At 37.3% G+C, this 14537-nt stretch overlaps 2 long non-coding RNA genes across 7 annotated transcripts in view; one reads left to right on the top strand and one right to left on the bottom strand.

The window, feature by feature from the left end:
• The window catches only part of LOC136871682 (uncharacterized), a 131056-nt gene that overhangs the window by 83579 nt on the left and 32940 nt on the right, over positions 1-14537 (top strand). For 5 of the 6 annotated variants that reach the window (XR_011018036.1, XR_011018035.1, XR_011018037.1 and 2 more), the window contains 2 exons: positions 5946-6173; positions 10767-13007. This is a non-coding gene — a long non-coding RNA (uncharacterized lncRNA). Of the gene's footprint in view, positions 1-5945; positions 6174-10766; positions 13008-14537 lie in introns of those variants that run through there. The other variant, XR_011018038.1, reaches the window with a different exon arrangement.
• The window catches only part of LOC136871683 (uncharacterized), a 44681-nt gene continuing 43304 nt past the window's right edge, over positions 13161-14537 (bottom strand). The window contains exon 4 of the long non-coding RNA XR_010859790.2: positions 13161-13498. This is a non-coding gene — a long non-coding RNA (uncharacterized lncRNA). The remainder of the gene's footprint in view (positions 13499-14537) is intronic.

The raw sequence follows: 14537 nt of genomic DNA, 5'->3' as shown, positions 1-14537 counted from the left end.
TTAAAATGATAATGTACCTGTATATTTAATAATAATTCACCTACACGATTTTTAGGCCTAAAAAGATTCATCCACAGTCATTTTAGATTGTATATATAGTCACTTTTAACTTTAAGTATGCCCAATTGGAACGTAAGACATACTCTATATCATGACTTTTATCATGGACAAAGCAAATCAATAAAACTTGACATATGTGAGGGTAATAGTGTACAGCTGAGGATGACCGTATGTAAAAATGTCGAAACCGGTACTGTAGATTGAATTTTATATAAATAAATTTGTATTGAAAAGGTGGAAACTTTCTTGTCTATAACATACGATAACTGTCAATACGGAAAATGAAACTGATAAATGAAGATAACGGTTCCCTTGTTGTGGAATTGTGCTGCGTCCGTAAATAAGAGAATCGCTAGAAAAGCAGAATCATTGTCCACATGCTGTAGGATCCATTGACAGAACGCCACCCGGGCATCGAAATCATGACCATGGAGCTCCTGGTGTAAGTGCAGATGGTACGGGTGAAACCGGTGGGTATGCAATATCTGCATAACAGACACTCGGCTGATGTTTATTTCCTATGCAGTGGCCTGTGTGCTAGTTTGAGGGTTATGCCAGAGAGCGTCAAACATGACCTCTTCATTGTTAGTAGACAAAGTAGTTTGGTTCTCCCTCTTGCCCTCCCTCCTTCAGTCTGGGTCTCCATCATCCACTTTGGCATCCTTCCCTCCTCCATCCTCTTAACTTGTTCAAACCATCTAAGTTTATCACTCTCCATTCTGTCGAAAAGCTTTTCCATGTGTTGTTGCAATATATATTAGAATTTTCCTGTTACTTATTTTTTAATTGCCATACTTTTATTTTCTTCTTTCTTATTTATTTCATTTTCACTATTTTTCCTACTTTTATTCATGCTACCACTCTATGGTCTCCATCAAAGGTAAGTTCTGGCAAGGTTGTTACATCTAACAACTGTCTACTATTTGCTCTTTTCACCAATAAGTAATCAATTACTGCCTTTGTCCCTATGTTTCCCCATCCATATCTTGTAATTTTTCTCCTATTCTTTTCCCAAACCTGTTTTTTCCACATTTAACCCATTTCTCACACAAAAATGTACCAACCTCTCTTCCTATTTCTATATCCAAAAGGTTCAATTACTTGTTGCATTTCTTTGTGTGTTGCATCCCACCATTGCATTAAAAACTCCCGTGACAGTCACTTCCACATCCTTTATATCTCTCTCTCTCTCTCTCTCTCTCTCCATTGTCTCCTGGAATTTGTCCATATCATCTTCTTCTTTGCATCCTAGTCTAGATTGCATACACTTGGATGAAATCCTTTACTCCATTCTCTGACCTTAACTGTATCTTGATTATTCTATCACTTTGTAGTCCACTTCATCTACATACTCACCTAAGACCTTGTTGGTTAGTATCCCTACTCCAGTCCTTGCCTTATGTCCTCCACTCCAGTAGAGTGTGTATCTCTTACTCAACTTCTTTCCTTTTCCTCTCCAGTTAACCTCACCCAATTCCATTATAGCTATATTCTACTTCTTCATGAAACCAGCTACCTCTTCTGACTTTCTACTCAGTGATATGAGGTTGATTATTGCCACCTTCATAATGTACAAGCAAAGTATAAGGCAAATATTTGAGACTACAGACAAGACTATATTTTTTTTACATAGATAAATTCAAGTTGGTTGACATTGTGAGTGTATGAAATATACCTTTACAATGATGATTTCAAGTAACATAAAATGGTTAGATGTTTTAATTGAAGATGTAAATGGCAAATAGCTCTCTGTAGGAATATTCTGAAGTTATTGATGGTTCATGTTTGTGGGTTACTGTAGTCACGTCCTAGTTCGTGAACCATGGGCAACGGCTGAGTGGCCTAGTAAGTGGTCCTGAGAGTCGGGATACCAGTTGCTATGGAATGGGAGTGGGCATCTCGGACATATTCTGAGTCGTGGCCCTCCTTGTGCTCAGGCGGCTAGGACTACACAATTCACCGGTGGTCCATAACCCGTTAGAGGAGAGATCCTCACTTGGACTATGTGCAAGTAGGGCAGCATCCTGCTTCATGAATTTACCGAGCTCAGAACACTTTAAGCAAGCCTCGGACCTATGGGAGTAATGGAGTCCCACTCCCATTTGACAGGCGAGGGACTCCTTGGAAACAACTTGGCGAACGAAATGGAATTCGATGGGGAGCTATCAATATTAATGGGGCTTATGGAAGAAAGAAGGTAGAACTTGCTGAGTCAGCAAAGAGGATGTATCTGGATGTGCTAGGAGTAAGTGATATTCGGGTAAGGGGAGATAAGGAGGAAGAGATAGGAGATTATAAAGTGTACTAGACGGGTGTTAGAAAAGGAAGGGCAGAGTCTGGGGTAGGGGTCTTTATCAGGAATACCATTGCACGCAACATAGTTTCTGTTAGGCACGTAAGTGAGCGAATGATGTGGGTAGATTTGTCAGTGGGAGGAATTAGGACAAGAATTGTGTCCGTGTATTCACCATGTGAGGGTGCAGATGAGGATGAAGTTGACAAGTTTTATGAAGCATTGAGTGACATCGTGGTCAGGGTCAACAGCAAGGATAGAATAGTGCTAATGGGCGATTTCAATGTGAGAGTTGGGAATAGAACTGAAGGATACGAAAGGGTGATTGGTAAATGTGGGGAAGATACGGAAGCTAATGGGAATGGGAAGCGTTTGCTGGACTTCTGTGCTAGTATGGGTTTAGCTGTTACGAATACATTCTTCAAGCATAAGGCTATTCACCGCTACACATGGGAGGCTAGGGGTACCAGATCCATAATAGACTATATCTTAACAGCCTTTGAATTCAGGAAATCTTTTAGGAATGTACGAGTTTTTCGGGGATTTTTCGATGATACAGACCATTATCTGATCTGTAGTGAACTAAGTATCTCTAGACCTAGGGTAGAGAAAGTGAAATCTGTCTGCAAACGAATAAGGGTTGAAAATCTCCAGGACGAGGAAATTAGACAGAAGTACATGGATATGATTAGTGAGAAGTTTCGAACAGTAGACAGTAAGCAGGTTCAGGATATAGAAAGTGAATGGGTGGCATACAGGGATGCTGTAGTAGAAACAGCAAGGGAATGCCTAGGAACAACTGTGTGTAAAGATGGGAAAAGGCGAACATCTTGGTGGAATGATGAAGTGAGAGCAGCCTGTAAACGTAAAAAAGAAGGCTTATCAGAAATGGCTCCAAACAAGGGCCGAGGCAGACAGGGATTTGTACGTAGATGAAAGAAACAGAGCGAAACAAATAGTTGTTGATTCCAAAAAGAAGTCATGGGAAGATTTTGGTAATAACCTGGAAAGGCTAGGTCAAGCAGCAGGGAAACCTTTCTGGACAGTAATAAAAAATCTTAGGAAGGGAGGGAAAAAGGAAATGAACAGTGTTTTGAGTAATTCAGGTGAACTCATAACAGATCCCAGGGAATCACTGGAGAGGTGGAGGGAATATTTTGAACATCTTCTCAATGTAAAAGGAAATCATCCTGCTGGTGTTGTGAACAGCCAAGCTCATGGGGAGGAGGAAAATATTGGTGAAATTATGCTTGAGGAAGTGGAAAGGATGATAAATAAACTCCATTTTCATAAGGCAGCAGGAATAGATGAAATTAGACCTGAAATGGTGAAGTATAGTGGGAAGTCAGGGATGAAATGGCTTCATAGAGTAGTCAAATTAGCGTGGAGTGTTGGTAAGGTACCTTCAGATTGGACAAAAGCAGTAATTGTACCTATCTATAAGCAAGGGAACAGGAAGGATTACAACAACTATCGAGGTATCTCATTGATTAGTATACCAGGCAAAGTATTCACAGGCATCTTGGAAGGGAGGGTGCGATCAGTCGTTGAGAGGAAGTTGGATGACAACCAGTGTGGTTTCAGACCACAGAGAGGCTGTCAGGATCAGATTTTCAGTATGCGCCAGGTAATTGAAAAATGCTACGAGAGGAATAGGCAGTTGTGTTTGTTTCGTAGATCTAGAGAAAGCGTATGGCAGGGTACCGAGGGAAAAGATGTTCGCTATACTGGGGGACTATGGAATTAAAGGTAGATTATTAAAATCAGTCAAAGCCATTTATGTTGACAATTGGGCTTCAGTGAGAATTGATGGTAGAATGAGTTCTTGGTTCAGGGTACTTTTAGACAAGGCTGTAATCTTTCACCTTTGCTGTTTGTAGTTTACATGGATCATATGCTGAAAGGTATAAAATGGCAGGGAGGGATTCAGTTAGGTGGAAATGTAGTAAGCAGCCTGGCCTATGCTGACGACTTGGTCTTAATGGCAGACTGTGCCGAAAGCCTGCAGTCTAACATCTTGGAACTTGAAAATAGGTGCAATGAGTATGGTATGAAAATTAGCCTCTCGAAGACTAAATTGATGTCAGTAGGTAAGAAATCCAACAGAACTGAATGTCAGATTGGTGATACAAAGCTAGAACAGGTCGATAATTTCAAGTATTTAGGTTGTGTGTTTTCCCAGGATGGTAATATAGTAAGTGAGATTGAATCAAGGTGTAGTAAAGCTAATGCAGTGAGCTCGCAGTTGCGATCAGCAGTATTCTGTAAGAAGGAAGTCAGCTCCCAGACAAAACTATCTTTACATCGGTCTGTTTTCAGACCAACTTTGCTTTATGGGAGCGAAAGCTGGGTGGACTCAGGATATCTTATTCATAAGTTAGAAGTAACAGACATGAATGTAGCAAGAATGATCGCTGGTACAAACAGGTGGGAACAATGGCAGGAGGGAACTCGGAATGAGGAGATAAAGGCTAATTTAGGAATGAACTCGATGGATGAAGCTGTACGCATAAACCGGCTTCGGTGGTGGGGTCATGTGAGGCGAATGGAGGAGGATAGGTTACCTAGGAGAATAATGGACTCTGTTATGGAGGGTAAGAGAAGTAGAGGTAGACCAAGACGACGATGGTTAGATTCGGTTTCTAACGATTTAAAGATAAGAGGTATAGAACTAAATGAAGCCACAACACTAGTGACAAATCGAGGATTGTGGCGACGTTTAGTAAATTCTCAGAGGCTTGCAGACTGAACGCTGAAAGGCATAACAGTCTATAATGATAATGTATGTATGTATGTATTGATTTGAAGACCAGTTCTGGGAAGCAAAATGATGATCTTTTTCTGATACAATGGTGTTATATAGTTTGATAGGATGAATCTCATGTCGAACAATCCTATTATCATCATTTGATCATTCAACAAATGATAATGAAAGCACTGTTTTAGTGTATCACAGGTCTGTTGCATGAACTCTCAAAATCATAATTTGAAATAAAAGGGGCTAATTCTAGATTACAGGTATATTCCTGGTTGAAAGAGGAACTAGTTTAATTCCTTGTAGTAAAGAAGAAACTTATTTAAAACTAATGTTTAAAGCATATTTTTTTTTAACAATTTACCCCTCTCTTTTGCTGGTAGCTCTGCAAATAATAAGAAATGGAGCTTCAAGAAAATTGATTTGGAAACAATTTTGACAATTTTGAATTGAGTTTCTGTAGTTTAAACTTGGTTGGAAGAAGAACTTGAGAAAACTCTTTCTGTGCTTTATACCGACTGGTTTCAGACTTTCTTTCAGTTTTTCTTCCTTCCAGTCCTTCAAGTTCTCTCGTTTTATTTGTTCATTATAACAGTATGTCTGAAATTTTCTCATGTTCCTATACTGTAATTAAGGTATTAAAGAGAATTTATCATCTTACAGCAAGTATGGATAACTTTCTTCAAGCAGCTTCTAGATATAGAATTTTAAACATGTTCTTAAACTGAAGATATAAATATGTCTGTGGACTGCTTTGGTACAAAAATATATTTATTATAGTCGATCCTCGAAGAAGTATTAATAATAATGTTTTTTTTTTGTTTTTTTCTTTGTTAGTGGCTTTACGTCGCACCGACACAGGTCTTATGGCGACGGTGGGATAGGAAAGGCCTAGGAGTTGGGAGGAAGCGGCCGTGGCCTTAATTAAGGTATAGCCGCAGCATTTGCCTGGTGTGAAAATGGAAAACCACAGAAAACCATCTTCAGGGCTGCCGACAGTGGGATTCGAACCCACTTTCTCCCGGATGCAAGCTCACAGCTGCACACCTACGGCCAACTTGCCCGGTAAGTATGAATAAAGTCTTTGGTTAATTTATTTTCTTTCTCACCTCTTTGGTTAGAATTTGTATTTTTTACAGATATTGCCTCGATCTTATCTCAAGTATTGAGGTTTACTGTATAACAGACTTAAGCAGAGCTTTTAAAAGTAGGAACATTAAATTAAGATAAAGTTGGAATTCAAGAAGACAGAGCAGGGCAAATATCCATTTATAGGAAGGGGAGTGGGACATTGGAATAATTTATCAAGAGAAATGTTCACTAAATTTCCAAGTTCTTTGAAAACGTTTAAGAAAAGGTTAGATGAACAGTTGATAGGAAATCTGCCATCTGGGCGACAGGCCTAAATGCATATCATTGATTGATTTCTTTTTGGTTTGGAAGTGGTCAACGAAATTCAGTTTATTTTTAGGTGTTAACTTATCGTGCCGAACAATATCACTAGTTTTGATCTCAAGTTGTTACGTTACCTTGTGCCCATGTTATAATATGAATATCTTGGAAATGTAGATAATTTTTTAATATCTGTTTTGTCCGTTACAAAGAGCAAAATTATGAAAGGGACTGGGTAATGTTTAATCCGATCATAACAGTCTACAGAAGGTCAGGATGAAAGGAAATGCAGTTTATGCATCTGTATTGAAAAGTGTTGCCAACATTCAAGTAGATTTTCTGCATATTTCAGTAAATGCATACAAAAATTAAACAGGAAACAGGGGATACTCTACTGAACATTTTGAGATAGGAAACCTAAGGTTTGAGAAGATAGCATAAGGAGATACGGGGTTAAATATTTTCAATTTACAGCTACATTTTACATTTACTTATTTACATTCAGCTTTATATTGTTTTCAGTTATTTCCAGTGGCGGTTAGTGAGGTAGAAAATTGGGTCTTCGCAAAATTTGAGACTAATCCTTTATAGACAATATATTTTGCATTATCTGTGTAGTTGTCAATCCATTTTTTATGTAAGCTTTTGTCTTTTTGGCAGCCTCCAAATGGAGAAAACAGAAATAAATACATTTCTATTATAACGTATTAAGTAAAATACTCGTCACTCACCTAACTGCACTGTTGGCATGTAAAGATGTCATTTTTTAATATTGATTCTATCGAGTTCATGATTGCCTTGACTGATCAAAATAAATAAGTCTATATAAAAACTCAATTGAATGACATGATTAGGGCCTATTCTGTACTTTTTCGAAGCCAGTACATACAGAGTGACTCACTACACAGCAACAGTAACTCAGAGTAGTCTTCAGCAGCTTAAAGACTGTGGAATACCAAATGATATAGCAGGAGACTGAAGTCTAAAACAAAGAAGTATATGAGTTGGTACAAAATCTGTAAAGATGGTTTGGTTACTAGAGTTCTGAAGAAAGAGTGCATTGGACGTATGCACTTCCCATACGGTAACATCTCTGTAAGATATGATGTCACCATAATTCACGAATGCACGAAACCTGTCACATCGAGAACACAAGACTGATGTCCACGTGCAAGCATTGCTGAAAGTTTGAAACGTAGAACTCAGCTGGCTAAGTAATAGGACCTCCCCTTCCAATCCAGCAACCAGGAGGTGTAGCATCCAAATCGTTGTGGACACCCTCGTTGAAGTGTCGTGGTGCACCACCATGCTGTAGCCACATCAGTTTACGAACAGCCAAGTGTACGTATTTCGACAACTTAGGCAAAACTCATTGTAAACCACGAGTAATGGTGGCCATTCATATGAAGAAGTGGTTGATTAGCATAATGAGATTGTCTATTATAATGAAAGCGCAGATCTTCACAGCAGAACGTACTTGGTGGTGTGACTTGACCATAGTGGTTTGCTCATCCCACACATTGCTGTTTCAGATACTATTATTAGTGAATAAGGCCTCGTCAGTTAACAGCACGAATTGTAAAGAATCTGGTTGATCATCCATTGCTGAAGCAACCACCGACACCATTTGACCCTTGGTGTGAAGTCAGTCAAATGCAATGCATGGACTTTTGGGTGATAGGGTTATAATTGTCCGTGGATCACTTGCCAGGAGACCCACAGCACGTATAACACAACAAGTACTTGTAGTGCAGTTCGCTGTAGTGCTTTCCAGCTCCACCTACAAAGCTGGGCTTGAGAAGGGTTCTCATATTGGTTACAACAAACCAGTCTTCCGCCGTCATCGATCTACAGAAATAAACTCTCATCGTGGTAGAAGATGCATGTTGGGAAATCGTTCCTGTACAGCGTTTCAGCAGTGAGGACATTTGTACATACTTCATCATTCACAAGATGAATGTCTGTCAGCTCTGTGAAACTACCAAACAAATGTTCAGTACAATAGGGCTTCTCCTATTTCCTGTTTAATTTTATACAATAATAAGACCCCATTGGACACAGACATGGAATTTGTTGCCAGGATTGTAATTGCCTGCGATTTGAAAGGGTGCAGCAGTATTTTATACGTCAGTGTCGTGCTTGTATTGAAGTTGGTGGCTGTCATTTTGTTGCGAGGTGCAAAATTATAACTTAACTCAGGTCTGTGGATGATATGGTACTGTACAGTAATAATCATAAGTAATGTAAATGAAATACCTGAAATTAATGTGCAAACTAAATGTCAGTAGTCTGGAAAATAGTAATAAACATGTTTAAGCTGGCTTCTCATACCCTAGGTCCCCTAACTTAAAATGATTAGTAGAGCATCTCCTATTTCGTGTTTAATTTTTGCATGCTTGTAATGAAAAAAGTAGTGTATGAATATGGAGTGTGGTGGCTCCTCACTAAAGTAGGAATGGCCAGTGCACGTAGGATATTTCACTTTCATAGATTCGTAGCTGTCATTTCATTATCAACAATAACATAAAGCTAGCTTTGTGTTCGTTCCCTGTTAAAACTCGAGGATCATGTTTCGATTTTCAAAGTTTCTGTTTAAAAAAAGAGAAAAAAGCTATTTATTGCTGAACTTTTACCCTAGTTATTTGAACCCATAGGGTAGAGAAACCAAAATGTAAATTAGAATATTAACCTACCAGTTTAAGTTGTTGTTCAAGTCAATGATCAGAAAGTTGTCCATACTTGTCAGAAATGGTTAGTGGTTTTTAATTTTTTATCATCTGATAGTATTGCCAGCTCTTGGAAGTGGTGAACAGTTATTGTTTTTAAATGGTACAGATAATCTGAACCTTGAGTTAATGAGCTTAGAACTTTCCAATCTTGGTTCAATTTTTGAGAAATTATCATAAAATTTAATAATACTAATTGTTAGTGTTTGGAAGCTTGACTGAAGAGTGCAGTCATTTAAGACTAGAAGAGACCTACTCTAACAGACCTAGTTGTGAGCTACCATTTGGGAGATGAGGTTTGAATCCCACTGTTGGCAGCCCTGAAGATAGGTTTCATTTGTTTCCCATTTTCACACGAGGCAAATGCTGGGGATATACCTTAAGGTCATGGCTGCTAAAGGATGATAAACAGAAGCCCTTTGAATACATTGTGGTAACAAAACCAGTGTGGTCTAAGCAGAGCAATAATGGTGCCATTTTAAGCTGTGGTGAAATTAGGGTGGTTGATAAATATTTTGCTAGATTATTTCTTAACTAGTGAGCCTCCGTGGCTCAGGCGACAGCACACCAGCCTCTCGCCGCTGGATTCTGTGGCTCAAATCCTGGGCACTTCATGTGAGATGTGTGGTGGACAAAGCAGAGGTGGGACAGGTTTTTCCATCATCTTTCATTCGTTAATCATTGCCCCAGAGGAATGCGATAGGCTTAGGCAGCTGGCACAATTCCTATCCCTGATGCGGAATAGGGATTTAATTCCTTCTCTAGTAGACAATATCAGATGTAAGACAAAACGCTGGTTAATAGAGCAAACGCCTGAAAAATCTTACATCTGATATGTTTTTGACATGCTCTATTGGTGAAAAATATCTAATTCCCTCCATGGGAATTTAGAATTTTCCATTCAGAATTGCTAGGTGGGCAGTAATTCCAGTGTGGAGATTTATCTCCCGCATGCAGTTATCAGACTGTGCCTCATAAGAGGCTTCTGATAATTTCACCTGCATGCACCCCAGCGTCAGTGGGTAGGGTGTGACACATCCCACTCTGAAGAGTCTAGTGTCAGACCTAAGACGAAATGCTGGTTAATAGAGCAAACGCCTGAAAAATCGTACATCTGATAGATATTTTTCACCAATAGAGCATGTCAAAAACATAATTCCCTCCATGGGAATTTAGAATTTTCCATTCTAGTAGACAATTATGTGCATTATATTCACATATACACTTCCAATTGTTGGCAGTACTCCTGCATTTAATATATTAATGATAACTGCTTGCCATTGTGCCTGCAGAAATAGCTGTGTGAAGTTTTTCAGTCGAGCTAAAACCCTACTGGCCAAATGTCCAAGGTTCAATATTACCTCAAAGAATTCTCAGGACATCACACAGTGATTTCTGCAGGTGCTTCAGTATCAAGTACTGCTATTGCACAAGTGGGGGAGTAAGAATGCTCTCATTGCTCTCTCATTGTGCAATAGCAGTAATATGTTGTATGTGCTTAGTAATACTAAATTTTTTTTTTTTTTTTTTTTTTGAACAGGAAAGTCCGTCATTCATCAAAGTTTCGACGTTGAACCTGGACACTTGGAATAAGGTGTTGGACTTAGGGTATATTTTTAAGCAGTTTTTCTGCTCATTTTTAGCATTTAGAAGACAAATTTTATGCAATACATTTATTTTTTTTGCTGGATTTATAAAAATTCCAAAAATAAAGTAATATTATAAAAAGGTATCTATTTTATATGTAGTTGTGAAAAAGAAAATAAAAAAAAAAAACTAAGTCCAAACTTTTGTGCTTGTTTATTTCAAATGGAGCACCTAAAATATTCATTTTGCTTTATTACGTGGAAAAGAAAATAGAAGGAATGTATATTAACAAGTCATCTATAATTTCCATCCATCCTTTATTACATAATTTTTTCAATGTTATAATATTACAATTCATGATCAAGGCTTAGAAAAGATACCAATTGGTTTTAGTATACCTTAATTACTTTTTATGTTAATTTCCAGAGAAAAATTATACTCTATAACAATAGAAAAACTTGCAGTTATTCAGTATAGGACAAAAACAGTTGCAAACTGTAGATCACAATATTTAACTGAACACCTAAACAGAATAGCAATACTACAAACAAGTGCCCTGTTTGCTATACTGATCTAAATTTGAGAAGACTCCAACAAGTAGTAAAAGCACAGAGATGCTACAAATTGTGTTATACAGGGTTATGGAACTAAGTTGTTCATCTGGAATAACTCATGAATAGTTAAAAATATAGACATTCTGTTTTTACTTTCAATAAGGGCTCAAAATTAGATTTACAGTACTTCTCCAGGATGTTAACATTTTCTAAGGTTATGTACCAACTTGGTTTTCTTGAATGGAACTACACTTTTCTACACAGCTTTAAACCTACAAACATTACAAATTCAGCACCATGATTATTTCAAAAAACAGACAAGTACTTCAAGAAAATTAGATTTATTCAAATGTGCTTCATTTGCCAGCTGGGGATCCACCCTGTTTGATTCACACTACATATGAAACTAGCTAGCTATTGATAGTTGCTTGACCTGATGGATAAATATTCTCTCTACTCAAACCATGATAAAATGTATGATTTGACACCTTTAATATCACCATAGGTAATATGTAAACGAGAAACTTGTGACGGGTTCTATGAGATTACATTATCCCGACATGACAATTTAGGTGTGCAGTGTGGGCCAGTTTGCTGTTAGATTGTGTTCGGTTAGTAAATTTGAACCGCACTATCCAATCCTGAAAATGTTTCTCCATGAATTGCCATTTTCACTTTAATGGCATGACCACTGGTTCTAGTCCTTTCCTAAGTCACTGAATACCTATTGAAGAATGCTAATGCCAGGGAAAAAAAAAAAAGCCATAGCAGACCCCAGGAAGGACATCTCCCCATAAAATTGGGCCAAAAAGACATGCATACTACAGATCACAACACAGCCCAGCAAGTTGTGGGAAAAGTGGCAGAGAAAGGAGAAACATTCATAAACAAAAAGGTCTAGCTAGCTTCAGTATTTTAAAATGAGTTGACCAAGTGTTATAACATGGTAATCACCCCTTCTTAACACTAATCAGAAGGGGGGAAAAGTGGTTCAATTCTTCAAAGAATGAACAGAAGAAAGAACATTCACAAAGGCTTTGAAAATGAGTTTGCCTAGGCTTTGCAAACCTAATACAGTCAGGACCAGAAAAAAATAAGGGTTGACTAAGAAAAGTATGATAAGGAAACAAGTCTCATCAACTTTTCCTTTAGCTGTTACCTACAGAAATATTGAAGATGTTTGTACTTTTTATCACAGTATTTACAAGCAAAGAGAGAATACCTACTTATCAGTAAGTGAACCAACTCAGTCAACAGTTAGCTCAAATTTCATACATAGCAGAAATCAAACAGGGCAGTCCCCAGCTGGTAAATGAAGCACACTTGAATACACTAAATATTCAACAAGCACTTGTCCAATTTTCAAAATAATCTCAATGCTGTATTTACAATGTTTGTAGCTTAAAGGTTTTGTGTAGAAAAGGGCACATTTCCATTTTATAAAAACGAAGTTTCGTTATATCAGACGATATGCCATGAAAAAGTACTGCAAGTCTGATTATGTGCCCCTTGGTACCATTTCTGAAAGTGATGTTTGTTGCTTAAAGGGGCTTAACAGCTAGGTCATCAGCCCATTACTAAAAGTGAAAATAATGTTGATATGAATGTCAGAAGTTATTTGAGGTGGACAACTTAGCTGAATAACCCAGTATATTTGGACCACTTCTCAAATTTTACAATATTACACAATTGCTCTATATTCTGAACTTAATGTAAGATGCTAAATATGTAATGTCAATTTCCAATTATAGCCTAATGCAACATATTTCTTTACTGATTTAAAATATAATACATTAGAAACAATCCAGCAATAAATAAAAACTGCACCACAGTTACTGGTTTTTTTTTTTGTTAACCTTTAATTGTCAAAGTCAATTTTAAACTATAAAATTTACTGCAAGTAGTAACAGTAGTCATAGAAAAGTCTACTATGGGCCAAAAATTACTTTCCTAATGTTAACAGTTAAAAGCATTGTTATATCACATTTACAAACCAGTGTCCCTGGACTTTCTGGAAAAACATTTTCATGAATGCAAAATTAAGACACTATTTTCTTGTCTTGATTGCTGAACAATTTTCTAACTGCCGTATGAAATCTCCATCTGCTCCAAGCAGTACAGCTCACAGCAACTGAAAAAAATATATATATATTTGAAATTAATTCCTTAAATTGTAATATTTATATCACTTTGTGTATAATAATAAAATAATTCAGTATACATCCAAACAATCACGTCAATTAGAAACAAAACTAGCACAGTTCATTTAGACAGTGATATGTCATTAAGGTGACCAGATGCAAATAGATTTTAAAAAAGACAAAACTATTTGAAAAGGAGGACAATGCCAGAAAAAAAGACAAAAATCCTCCATTCAGAGTCTGAATTTAGATATATTCTAATTTTCACATCAACAAAATTTGGCCAATTCCATATTATACAGTAAATTCTTACAAAATTTAAACAATGAAACTAGTTAACACCTTCATGCTGGTACTTTTCTGAAAATTCAGTTACCTTTAGAAGTTTTGGCATGTCTAACAAAATTATATACATGTAAAAATTCCTTTACATTATGCTGAATTTTCACAAATTCTATTTTGAAACAGTTTGTATTATCAGCCCATTGGCCAAGATCTGTTAAAATAGTCTCTTTGCATTGTGCCCTTGTATAGAAAAAGTATTCTGCAAGTTTTAATAACTCAATCAAGATCACAAATAAACTTTTTAAATGGAAGAAAGAAACTACCCCAGCTTAAATGAAGTAAAAAAAAAAGCTGTAGCAATCTCAGATTGGAAACTGGACATTACTGCTTAGCTGCACATCTAGCTAGAATCAAAATGTACTCAACAGAAAAGTGTACCATCTGCAAAATTACTGGATCAGTGATCAACTTGAAACCCTACTTCCATGCACAGGACCCGACTAAACCGAACCCAGCAAAAACAAGGCAATTTACTAGCCGTATACCGGACAGCCAGAAACAAGATGAAACAAGACTGCTCCCTAATACATCTCTACGTTATAAATGTTTGTATATTGCTGTTATCTAGAGATCAATTTTGTATAGGCATTACTTCCAAATAAAATAGCCCCCTTGGTGGCCATTATCATTACGGCTTTGAAGTGTAAACGGTCTGACACCAAGGTTAGAGAGTTCGAGTCCTGT

Source organism: Anabrus simplex, chromosome 4, assembly GCF_040414725.1.
Source record: "Anabrus simplex isolate iqAnaSimp1 chromosome 4, ASM4041472v1, whole genome shotgun sequence".
Classification (NCBI taxonomy): Eukaryota; Metazoa; Arthropoda; class Insecta; order Orthoptera; family Tettigoniidae; genus Anabrus; species Anabrus simplex.
This window is presented reverse-complemented; position numbering and strand designations above follow the sequence as displayed.